This window comes from Mus pahari, chromosome 7, assembly GCF_900095145.1.
Source record: "Mus pahari chromosome 7, PAHARI_EIJ_v1.1, whole genome shotgun sequence".
Lineage (NCBI taxonomy): Eukaryota > Metazoa > Chordata > Mammalia > Rodentia > Muridae > Mus > Mus pahari.
Window position 1 is genome coordinate 25189691 of NC_034596.1, and position 10708 is coordinate 25200398.

Consider the following 10708-nt stretch of genomic DNA (forward strand, 5'->3'; position numbering starts at 1 on the left):
GGCATGTTATCGTTGACTTGGAGTTGATTACTGATGCATTCAAGCCAACCGCAAAAGGGATAAAGAAAGCCTTCCCATAGCATCTCACTTTTATGACTATAACTCTCTTCTTTCATATCTTTACATGGGGCACCTAGATGACCTTGTCTAACTTCCATTTATCCTGTCCACTGTCTATAGTCTTGCTACAGTGCATCCGTGTAAACACCTTTGATCCTTCCCAGGCCAAACAAGCCGATTAGAGCAGCTGTCAGGTAGATTCTTCCAGGCTGGTTGAGAATGTAATTCACTTGGTAGAATGCTTGTCTAGCATGGAGAAAAATCCCTGCTTATCGCTCCCGAGTGCTGCACGAAACTGCTCCTGTGCTGCGTTCCTGTAACCCCAGTAACCGCAGCTGGAAGCAGGAGAATCAGAAGTTCAAGGTGTGAGCAAAAACTTGGGGAAAAGAAGCTGTGTCTGGCTGTGAACAAAAACCTCCTGGAAGATGTCTGTTTGCAGAGAGGAGCACAGCAATTAGAATTTTAGGATTGTGGAGAGACAGACATTTTGTAGGTTCAGATGCTAATTACTGTATGCTGGGCTAGTTGTAGTTTTCGGGAACAGCCATTTCTTGCCACACACTGTATCGAAACTAAAACCACATGATAAATAAAATATAATAAAAATAGTAGAAATAAATAGATACCTCTTTGAAGCTATTAACTTAGCAGGACACTCGCTTCCACCAATCCAAAATCTGAGTGTGTCATCATATAGCATCGTGGGCCTATCCAAAAGCTTTCTTCATCTCCCTGTACCTGCCTATCTGGTATACCCACCAATGTATTTTTGATTTCTTTGTTCTGTAACACTGTAAAAATCCGATGAAACTGTGTCCGTATTGGAACATGGAGTTTGGGGTAACCTAAATCTGTGTTTCTAGGCCATGGCCAATCATAAATGGCTCCAGAATTAACTGTCTCTTATTCCCTTTAAGATGAGAGTGGTGGCTTTTATGTCAATAAAGATAGGTTCTGACGACATCGAAAGCTCTTTACCAGCCCTGTACACGTGAGACTCTCAAAATGAATGAATGAGTGAATGAATGAATAAATAAATAAATAAGTGCCTAGCGTGGCAATTACAGGACAGCCGAGTACGAATGTCTTTGAGTCCTGATGTCACTATGTGTCACTCACTGTTGCTGCCGCCCCTTTGTATCCCCTCAAACTGCAAGGAGCAGAAAACGAGCTCCCTCCGAGGGGGACACATCCTTACTACGGTCCTCTTGTAATGGGTATAGGTTTGTGAGATAAACCCAGGCAGGGGTAAATGACTTGGTTTGGGGTATCAGCCAAGGTCCCAGAGACTTAGAAGGGACCCATCTAGGATATAACTAAGTGGAAACTCGCATCTCCCTGTACCACACTCTGATAGGTGCATTCTTGCTTCCCAGAACGCTAAATTCTGCCCAGCCAGTCTTTCTAGCCTGCCTCACTCATGCGCTTCGTGATTTCCACACCAGAGCCCATTTTAAGACACAGAAAGGGATAAACTAAATTCAAACGGTCACCTTCAGCCTGCATGGGTTGTCTTTGATGACCATGCATCGGCCCAATTCTTCTTTGGAGCTTTTCATTTTTGAATCCGGAGCTCCTTTAAGGAAGTGTTTGTGCAAGATACCTTTGTGGACAACCTTCCGTGTTGGGCTTCAGCTCAACCCCACTTCCTTTTGCTTGCCTCTTTGCTTGTGGTCTGAGGCTCACAGTCTACTACTAAACTACCGAGCGACAGTCCACTCATTTCCCACTAGAGGGAGGAAAAGTGCCGACTTCGCTCATTTCCAGGGGAGCTGCTCTGTTTGCTTGATAACCACTTTTCTCATTACGCACAAACTGCACAGCCTGGAAAAACAACAGTAGTTCCTTTCATTTTTATTTAAATGCCGTCTCTAATGGGAAAACAAAGGACAGACTGAAGAACATTTCTAGGTCAAAGTAGCAAGTCTTTCAAAGTGGCTAATTTCGTGCTTCAAGAATTCTAAATACAGCCCCGAGGTCAGAAAAATATTCAAAGAAAGGCCATGGTGATCACGGGGCTCAATCTCTTTAGTAGTTGTGGAAAATGAGGCCCAGAGAGGGACCTTCCCTGCTCTGGGTCATATAATTTGTAACAGCAGATGCATGCCAGAGTAATAAATTCTGCAACTCTTTCTCTCGTGCTTTTTATAACTTGATGGGTTGTGTCAGCATATCAGGGACAGTAAATAATACATAATCATACTTACACACAGGCACACACTCATATTTTCTTCCTTGCAAGGTTTACCATTTGGGACCTGGCATGAAGAAACATTCTCTGTTTTTATGTGCACTTGTTTATTTGTTTTCAAAATGTCCCCTCCCCGGTCCCCTCATTTCATAGCGTTCCATGTGAATGGTACTGCTTATGTTGGATTCTGCTAATAATGGTGCCTAGAAGGTCTCAGCTCTTGGAATGACTAAACAGCCATCAACATACCAGGGTTTAGAAAACACATCGTAAACTTTTTCCTGTGGAGTTTCCAACATTTTTATTAACATTCATGATATTAATGGTTCTGCTTATTTTGACATAATTGAGGATGTGTTCCATTTCTGCAAAACAAGGGTGCAATCAAAGGTCACTTCTGGCTCACCTGCTGTGTTGGCTCTTCCAATTCTAATGCAATCCTGGTTCATCTCTGAGGTGGGGAAAGATTATTTTCTGAGTTTTAATTGAAAGCAAAAACCAAATGAAAGCAACAACACCTAGAGTTTCCCCTACACCTCTGAGTGGTACAACCTGTATTTCTTGGCTATTTTTACTTGCAAAAAGCTTGCACTAAATGTAAAGTGCTATAAAGTTAGTGGAGTTGAAGATGTGACTTTCAGGTGAAATGTGTGCAGAACTATGGTTTTGTTTTTTTAATTTAAAATGATGGCTGTGTCTTCTATGCATACATACAGGTTGATAGAGGGATACCAGGCTGTAAGCAGAGCTAGTATCTTTTCCAACTGGGTGTATGTGATCTCTAAGAAGTCATTCTTTGTCTCTGGGCTTCAATTTGTCTTTCTACAAATCAGGACCTGATTCCAAGAGTTCTATAGGTCCCCTATTTCCACTAGGCCATTGCTTCATCTGAATTAAAATGTGATTCACTCATATCATTCCAGTGTCTAACAAGATGGTAACACAGGGTACGGGTGTGTCTCAACAACTTGGGGAAGTGTGGATTTCGAATATTATGTATTCTATATATGGCTCTTTCCACAATGCCTTTAAGTAAGTGAATCTTTTGCATAAAGACTCTCTTCTGAGTTCCTCCAGGGACGGTAAAAGCACTAGCAAATAAGTGACAATTCATCTCATTCCTTTTTAGTTTCACACCCTTGGTCTCCCTGGGAAGTTGGAGTAAATCATTCCCTCCATCCTACCCACCACCCACCCCACCCCCAACCCCACTGGCATGGCACTCTACTGCCCCTACAGCCTAATCATTGAACTGCATGCAATGAGATCCCTTAAATGCTGAGTTCTAATGGACACCCCACCTATTCATCTCCCTAAGAGCTCCATTCAGTTCTCCTTCTGGTATAACAGACCTTCTCTATTCCTCAATCTAACCTGGTACCTCTCATCAGCCTAGTGGCTCAAACTCTTGGGTATTTTTCACACTTACATCTATAGCATGCTTTTATCTGTATTCTACATCCATAGTCAGACCCTCACCCAATACTCACTCTCATGTCCCATCTACACCCACGAGCAAATCTCTGTCTTCCTCTATATCTTTCTATATTTTTATCATCTGTCTCCATGTGTCTGAACAATATATTATTGATTATTTCTACTCCCTTACTTCATTGGCTATACCCAGCAAGTTTGTGTTACAAATAGCAGCTTGCATCAAAGAAGCACTTAATATTTGTCAATGGAATAGACAAATTCTATATCATGTTTATCAGAACTGAGCTGAGGTTAAGATTTGAAATTCTTTAAAATATGTGATTGTGGAAAAATTATTTAATATACAAGAGACTTTGTTCCTTCACTTATAAATAAAAGTATTATAATTTCCCTCTGAGATCTGTTTGGAGGTTGAACTGAAATGATGTAATAGATAGGGGTAACCCTGGAGCTAGGGAAAATAAAATGCTCTGCAGTCCTCTTCCATTCTCCTCCTATCTCTTTGAGCCAATCAAGGGTATTTACAGGATTTCTTAGCCCCACTGAAAATACACCTACCTATATTGCTGCTGTGCTATTTTGAAGGCTGAATATTGAAATTATCCTGCTGCAGATTCCTCTGATCATGTTAAATATAACCGTATATAACCATTATTTTCCACAGGAGGAACGGTCACAATGTACAGCCCTGCATTTGATATTGAGAGTTTTGAGTGTGATGGTGGACACAGGTTCTTCCCAAAGCCCAGAACACTTACAGTTAAATGTCTAATTCTACCAACAGACAACTGTTAAAGAGCTATGAGCCATTTATATAGCCATGAAAGCATTTACGTCATTACACAACACAAGCAGAGAAACTTTCCAAGGCCTCTTTCCACAGATAAAGACCAAACACTTCCAATAGGGAAAAATCTACTGTGGTCAATAAGACGATTCACGCTTAGCTCTGGCTGAGAGTACCCAGGAGCTTTGAGACTTTTACCACGGTTGTTCTGATGTTATGTCACCTGCCCGGGGTTGTGCGGTTGGATGACAATAGGTCTTTGACCCTGTCCCATGTGTGTTTGGCTCTATAGACAGAGAAGGAAAGCTGAAGTCGGGATGTCCTAAGCCAGTGGTTCTCAGCCTTCCTAATGCTGTGACCTTTTAATACAGTTCCTCATGCTGTGGTGCCCCCTCCCCCACCACAGAGTTATTTTATTGTTACTTCATAACTGTAACTTTGCTACTGCTACGAATCATAATGTAAATATCTGATATGCAGAATATCTGATAGGCAACCCCTGTGAAGGGTCTTTCAGGATCGAAGGGGTCGCAACACACAAGTTGAGAACCACCATCAAAAATGATGGGAGAGCCAACATCAAGTCAATGTTCTTTTAGAACAGAGAGAAACCAAGCCGAACTGAGTCCCCAGAACCTCAGAGGTGCACAGTAGGACTGTGTGGAGTTCCTTATGTTTATGTAATTGTGACTCTGGTCTAAATCACCTCCAACAGTTTATTCAGGAACAACTCTAAAAATTCTTTCCATCCTCAAACGAAGAAGCAGCTGACCACTCTACTGGGAAATCCTGGAAAATAAGGACCAGATCCTGAGTGATTTCAAATCTTTTCTCTTTGTACATACTTGCAGATCTTTCAGTGTATGAATAGAGAATCTTTTTAAAGGCTGTGTGTGTATGTGTGTACATATGCATGCATATATGTGCATATGTGTGTCTGCATATGCATGTACATGGAGGCCAGAGAGAGGTCAGTTTTTTGTGGTCATTTCTCAGTTTCTGTCTACCTTACTTCTGAGACCTGGGACTAGTTGACTTTGATAGCTGTCTGTCTAGCCAGCCCAGGGATCCTTTCTGTCTTTACCTTCTCAGCACTGAGATTACAAGTAAGTCCACACCACTGAGCCTGACTTCTTCACATGACTTCTGAGGACTGAGCTCAGCAATCACTTGACCAATGGAGTCATCTCCCCAGCCCTACTGCAGACATTTTAACACATAGAGGATTTACCCATTGGCCGCTCCGATGACTGTTGCCAGTGTAGGGGGCTTAGAGTCCAGGGGCTGTGCATTATGTTCGCATTTGGTTTTTCTCCTGAGCTCCAGAGACAGACGAGAAACAGGGAAGCACACGGAGCTGATCTAAGTGCTCTAGATTGGTGTATCTCTCGAGAGATCCCAGACTAGAGCAGCATCGTGGCAGTGTCATTGAATGCTATGGGAACATTGGAAGATGGTTGAATGTTGGAGGAGAGTGAGAAAGCCAGGTAGATGCTTATGAAGGCTCCAGTGGGGTCAAAGACCCTAAAGAGATTGGGAAATATGATTGTATTCAAAGAGCTGTAAGGGGGTGAGAAGGAGGTTAGAGGGGCTTGCTCATCTGTTTTGAGAACTAAAATCTGGGCTTGGATCTTTCTATGTGTGGAAGAGAAAGAGAAAGAGAGAGAGACACAGAGAGAGAGAGACAGAGAAACAGAGACAGACATAGACTGTCTCTCTCTGTGTGTCTGTCTCTCTGTCTTTGTATGTCTCTGTCTCTGTCTCTCTCTCTCTCTCTGTATGTGTGTGTGTGTGTTTAATGGTGGGGCAGGTGCATCAATAAATTCAAGCAGGGTTGTAGAAATTTACTTTAAAAATTAAAGAAAAAATGTGATTCAGGCACATGCCTCTTACAGCCTCAAAAACATTTCCTTTAAATAGCTAATTTTATTTTCTGAAGCAAGGACCTCCAGGTTGCAGCTAAAGTCTCAGGTGGCAAGAAGAGTGAAGGTCCAAATGGAAGCTTCGCCTAGCTCATGCAGTCACAGGCCGTCTCCCAAGTCTGGCAGTCTCAGACATGGGATTCTTGATCCTGCCTTTTCTCAGAGACTCAGGCCAAGTGATCTTTTCCAAAAGATGAAAGACTTCCAGGAAGTCATCACCTTTATTTTTTTTTTCACATTTCCCAGAAAAAGCCCAGACTCTTGGGCCCATGTATGTGAATTATCTATAGTACTGCGAAATGTCAAGAAGTGGCAAGAGCCTCTGTAATTAATCGGCTTCATAAGCACTCATCGGAAGTCGGGTGATAGGATCCATTTCTCTTCCCCCTTGACATTTAAGTAGCACAATTTAGCATTTAAAATGTATGATCTCATTTTATTGTCACAACAAGCCATGGACTAGTTAAGCGTAAAGAATGGCCCTTCCCTACCTTCCTCTTTCCTTTGCTTCAAAACTGAGAATTAAATGAATTTGATATAGTGAAAATTCCTATAATTCTAGTGACCCTGTGTGTGTGTGTGTGTGTGTGCGCGCGCGCGCGTGCACGTGCATGCATGTCTGTGTATGTTTTAAGACTGGGACAATAACTCAGTTGGTAAAGTACTTGCTGTATAGGCATGAGGACATGAGTCTGATCTCATGAAACTATATAGAGACAAAAAACAAGAAGCCCAACACGTGGTTGTGCTTGTAATCCCAGCGGGGCGGGCATTGGAGACGGGGAGATCCTTGGGGGTTCCTGGCCATCCAGCTGCATGGGATAGGTGATTTCCGGGGACGTGCATGACCTTGATTCAAACAAGCGCGATGGAGGAGGACCGAGGAAGAGGTTTGAGGTTGATCTGTGGCTTGCATGCATGTGTGACACATACATGAACACATATGTAAAATGAACAAGCATTTAAAAACAGCATGTTAATGGGGAAAAAAAAAAGCACCAGCTTAGGCCACAGCAATGTACAGATATCAAGAGATGACAGAAATCTGCATTTGAAAACTATCAAGACTTTTAAAATATGTTTACCTTTCACGGACCTAAAACTTTATGAGAAATTTCCCTAAAGGCATAATTAGAAGTCCAATAAAAGGCTAATAAACTGAAAACATATGAGCATATTGTTAACGACGACGTCTTGAGCAAGGCCAACCATTCCTGACAGTAGAGTAAGGAATCAGGGAATTTCAGCATCACACTGGGGTGGAGAGAACAGGAAGTTAACTGTGCACCGGGGTTGCACAAAAGTTATTTGGTCTCCTGACCTCTTACTGTTTGCAAAACCATTTCAGAATCCTGAAGCGCTAAGAAGATGGAGGTGCAGCTGAGGATGGGAAGTTAGCCCACAGCTTTAGCATCTACTGGAATCCTGAAGATTCTAGGTTTAAGGACATTGGGGATTATTAGCTATCCAAATAAAATTGGAAGAAACTATTGTGACATTTTCTGCCATTTTTTTAAGTTTTCCTTAAAAAATTAAATTATTTAAATTTATTGTTAACAATTCCATGCACATAAAACATATTTTGATTACTCTGGCCTTCCACCCCTGTCAGTTCTCCTATCCTCTCTCCATCTATAAATTGCTCTCTCACATTTTTCCTTTTAGTTTGAGACCCACTGGGTTTAACCCAGGTTTGTCTGTGTAACCGTTTTCTCACCTGTAGAGGATGGATGGAAACTGAAGTTAAGTAAATAGTGTTTCTGTGCCTTGTGTTCACTAGTTAAGGTCATAAAACTTTTATTAACTCCTCCCTTTGTTGGAAAATATGGTAGGGATATTCTTTCCATTTTACACACAGGGACTCAAGACTAGATGGGTCAGTCATCAGCTCAAAGCTAATGTTTTAAACTTTATGGCCCTCTCTGAGAGCTCCCCAGGCCTTGCCTAGCATTCTGCTCAATGCTTGGAAATTTCCAAGGTGTGGCTTTGGTTGTTATGGGTGGGAACCTACCTCATGGTCCACTTGTGGCCAGGCAGCTGTATCTTAATCTCTTAAGGTGGGCTTCAGTCTGAAGTTGTCTTTCTGTTCCTTCATAAGAGACACGGTTTGCACAGAAAGCCAATACTCAGGACCTTCCCATCCCAGTGTCAGCTGAGCTTTAGGTTTCAGCTCCCAGAAGTCACTGGGAGCTGAGGCAGGATGGAGTTGTTACCTTGGAACTCACTTGCCTTCCCCTTCCTTCTGGTCACCTCTCCTCAGAGGACCCCAAACCACACTTAGAGCTGTTGGTCCCTCAGCTTCCCCTCTGCATGTGGGTGGATTTGCATAGCTCCTGGAACTTCTATAGAAAAACTTCATAACAAAAAATCTTGAGTTCAAGGTTATACTCTGTTCAAATTTGTTATCTAATTTGTTCAAATTGGATAACCAGCATTGGCATTAAAAAGTGCATTGGTGTAATTATGCCCAACAGTGTAGAATACACCCATATTTAAATGTGTGTGGGTCACATATGTGAATAATTTTATTATGTTGTTTGCATTTGTATTTAATATAAATTGAGCCCAAGTATCTGAGTCTTTTCTGGGTCTATTTCTGTCTCTTCACAAGTATGATCATTGTATCCTACCAAGTCTTGTCTTTTGAGACAATGCAAGGCATTTCCTTATATTTTAAAGTGTGTGCTCCACAGTCCCACGGACGGTGCTTACACTTTCCAGTTTGGTGTTTGGCTATTTCTTTTCTGGAAAAGTTTTCTTTTAAATACTAAAATGTATGAAGCTTGAAAGTTTTTTAATTTCCATGCTTCCGTACTTTGCCTGAGAAGATCCTTATGGCTGCATGTATTGCAATGCTTTGTCCCCAGGTAGTGGAGATGTTGAGGAAAAATTAAGAGGTGTGGCGTTGTTGGACAGGGAATGTCATTGCAGGTGGACTTTGAGGCTCCAAAAACCTCACACTATTCCCACTAGCATTCCCTCTCTCTTCCTTTCTCTGTTTCTCTCTGTGTCTGTGTCTCTCTCTGTCTCTCTGTCTCTGTCTCTGTGTGTCTGTCTCTGTCTGTCTGTCTGTCTGTCTGTCTGTCTGTCTGTCTCTGTCTCTGTCTCTGTCTCTGTCTCTGTCTCTGTCTCTCTCCCTCTGTCCCTCTGTCCCTTTCTCTCTCTCTCCCTCTGCCTTGTGGCTGTGGATCACTCTCAGCTTCTGCTAACCTGCCTGCTGTCATCCTCCCCATCATGGTGGGCATAGACTTTAACTCTCTGAAACTAAGCCCCAGATAAATTCCTTCTTCTGTAAGTTGCCTTGGTCACAGTGTCTTATTACAACAATAGAAACATAATTCAGTAAGACACATGACTCACCTGGAAATTGTCCTCAACTTAAGAGCTTACATTTTACATTGCTTGTTTGTGTCTTGTGATTCTAGGAAGTGAACCCAAGGCTTCTTCAATGCTAGATACCCACTCTGCTACTGAGCTATACCAATCTGAAGATAAATAATTTTAAAATAAAATTTCATTTCTCTTTTAGCTTGCAATTTTACCTTTTGGGGAGTTTTTTTAGATTCATTCATTTCATGCAGACGAGTGTTTGGCTTGCATGCAAGTGTACTAGATGCACACCTGATGTCCATAGAGATGAGAAGTCAGTGCTGAATACCCTGGAACTGGGGTTAGAGACAGTTACTAGTGACCAAGTAGGTGCTGGGAACTAAATCTGTGTCCAGTATAAGAGCAGCCAAGTGCTTTCAACCACTGAGCCACTTCTCCATCACATCAGCTCTTGATTTCTATTTGTGCTGACCATGTATAATTCTTTTAGTGTTAAGATAAAATGGATATTTTCAAATGGATATTTATTTGTGATATAAAGGGTCCTTTTTGTAACCAGAGGGTCACAAAACAAAACAAAACAAAACAAGGCATGGATGTGGAGCAATGACTTGTAGGGAAGATGTGGGGGATGGGAGGGATGGGAGGAAGATGAGAGAGGAGGACGGGAGTCAGCTAAACAATGCCTTATATACTTGTAGGAAATTGCAGAAAAATTAGTTAAATGTTAAAAGATATGTTTTTTAAAGAGTCTTAAAAATCACGTGCTTGTCTGAGTATGTGTGCATATGTATGAAGGTTGCTTGCAGAGTCCAGAAGAGAATGTCTGATCCCCTGGAATTGGAGCTGCAGGCAGTTGTGATGTGTGCTGCCTGGTGTGGGTCTTGAGAAGAGCAGCCTGAACTCTTATCCGCAGTCACCTCTCCGGTTCTCGTTTTCTTTTAACTGCTCTTGTGGGCTATTTATGCTAAGAACCGTATT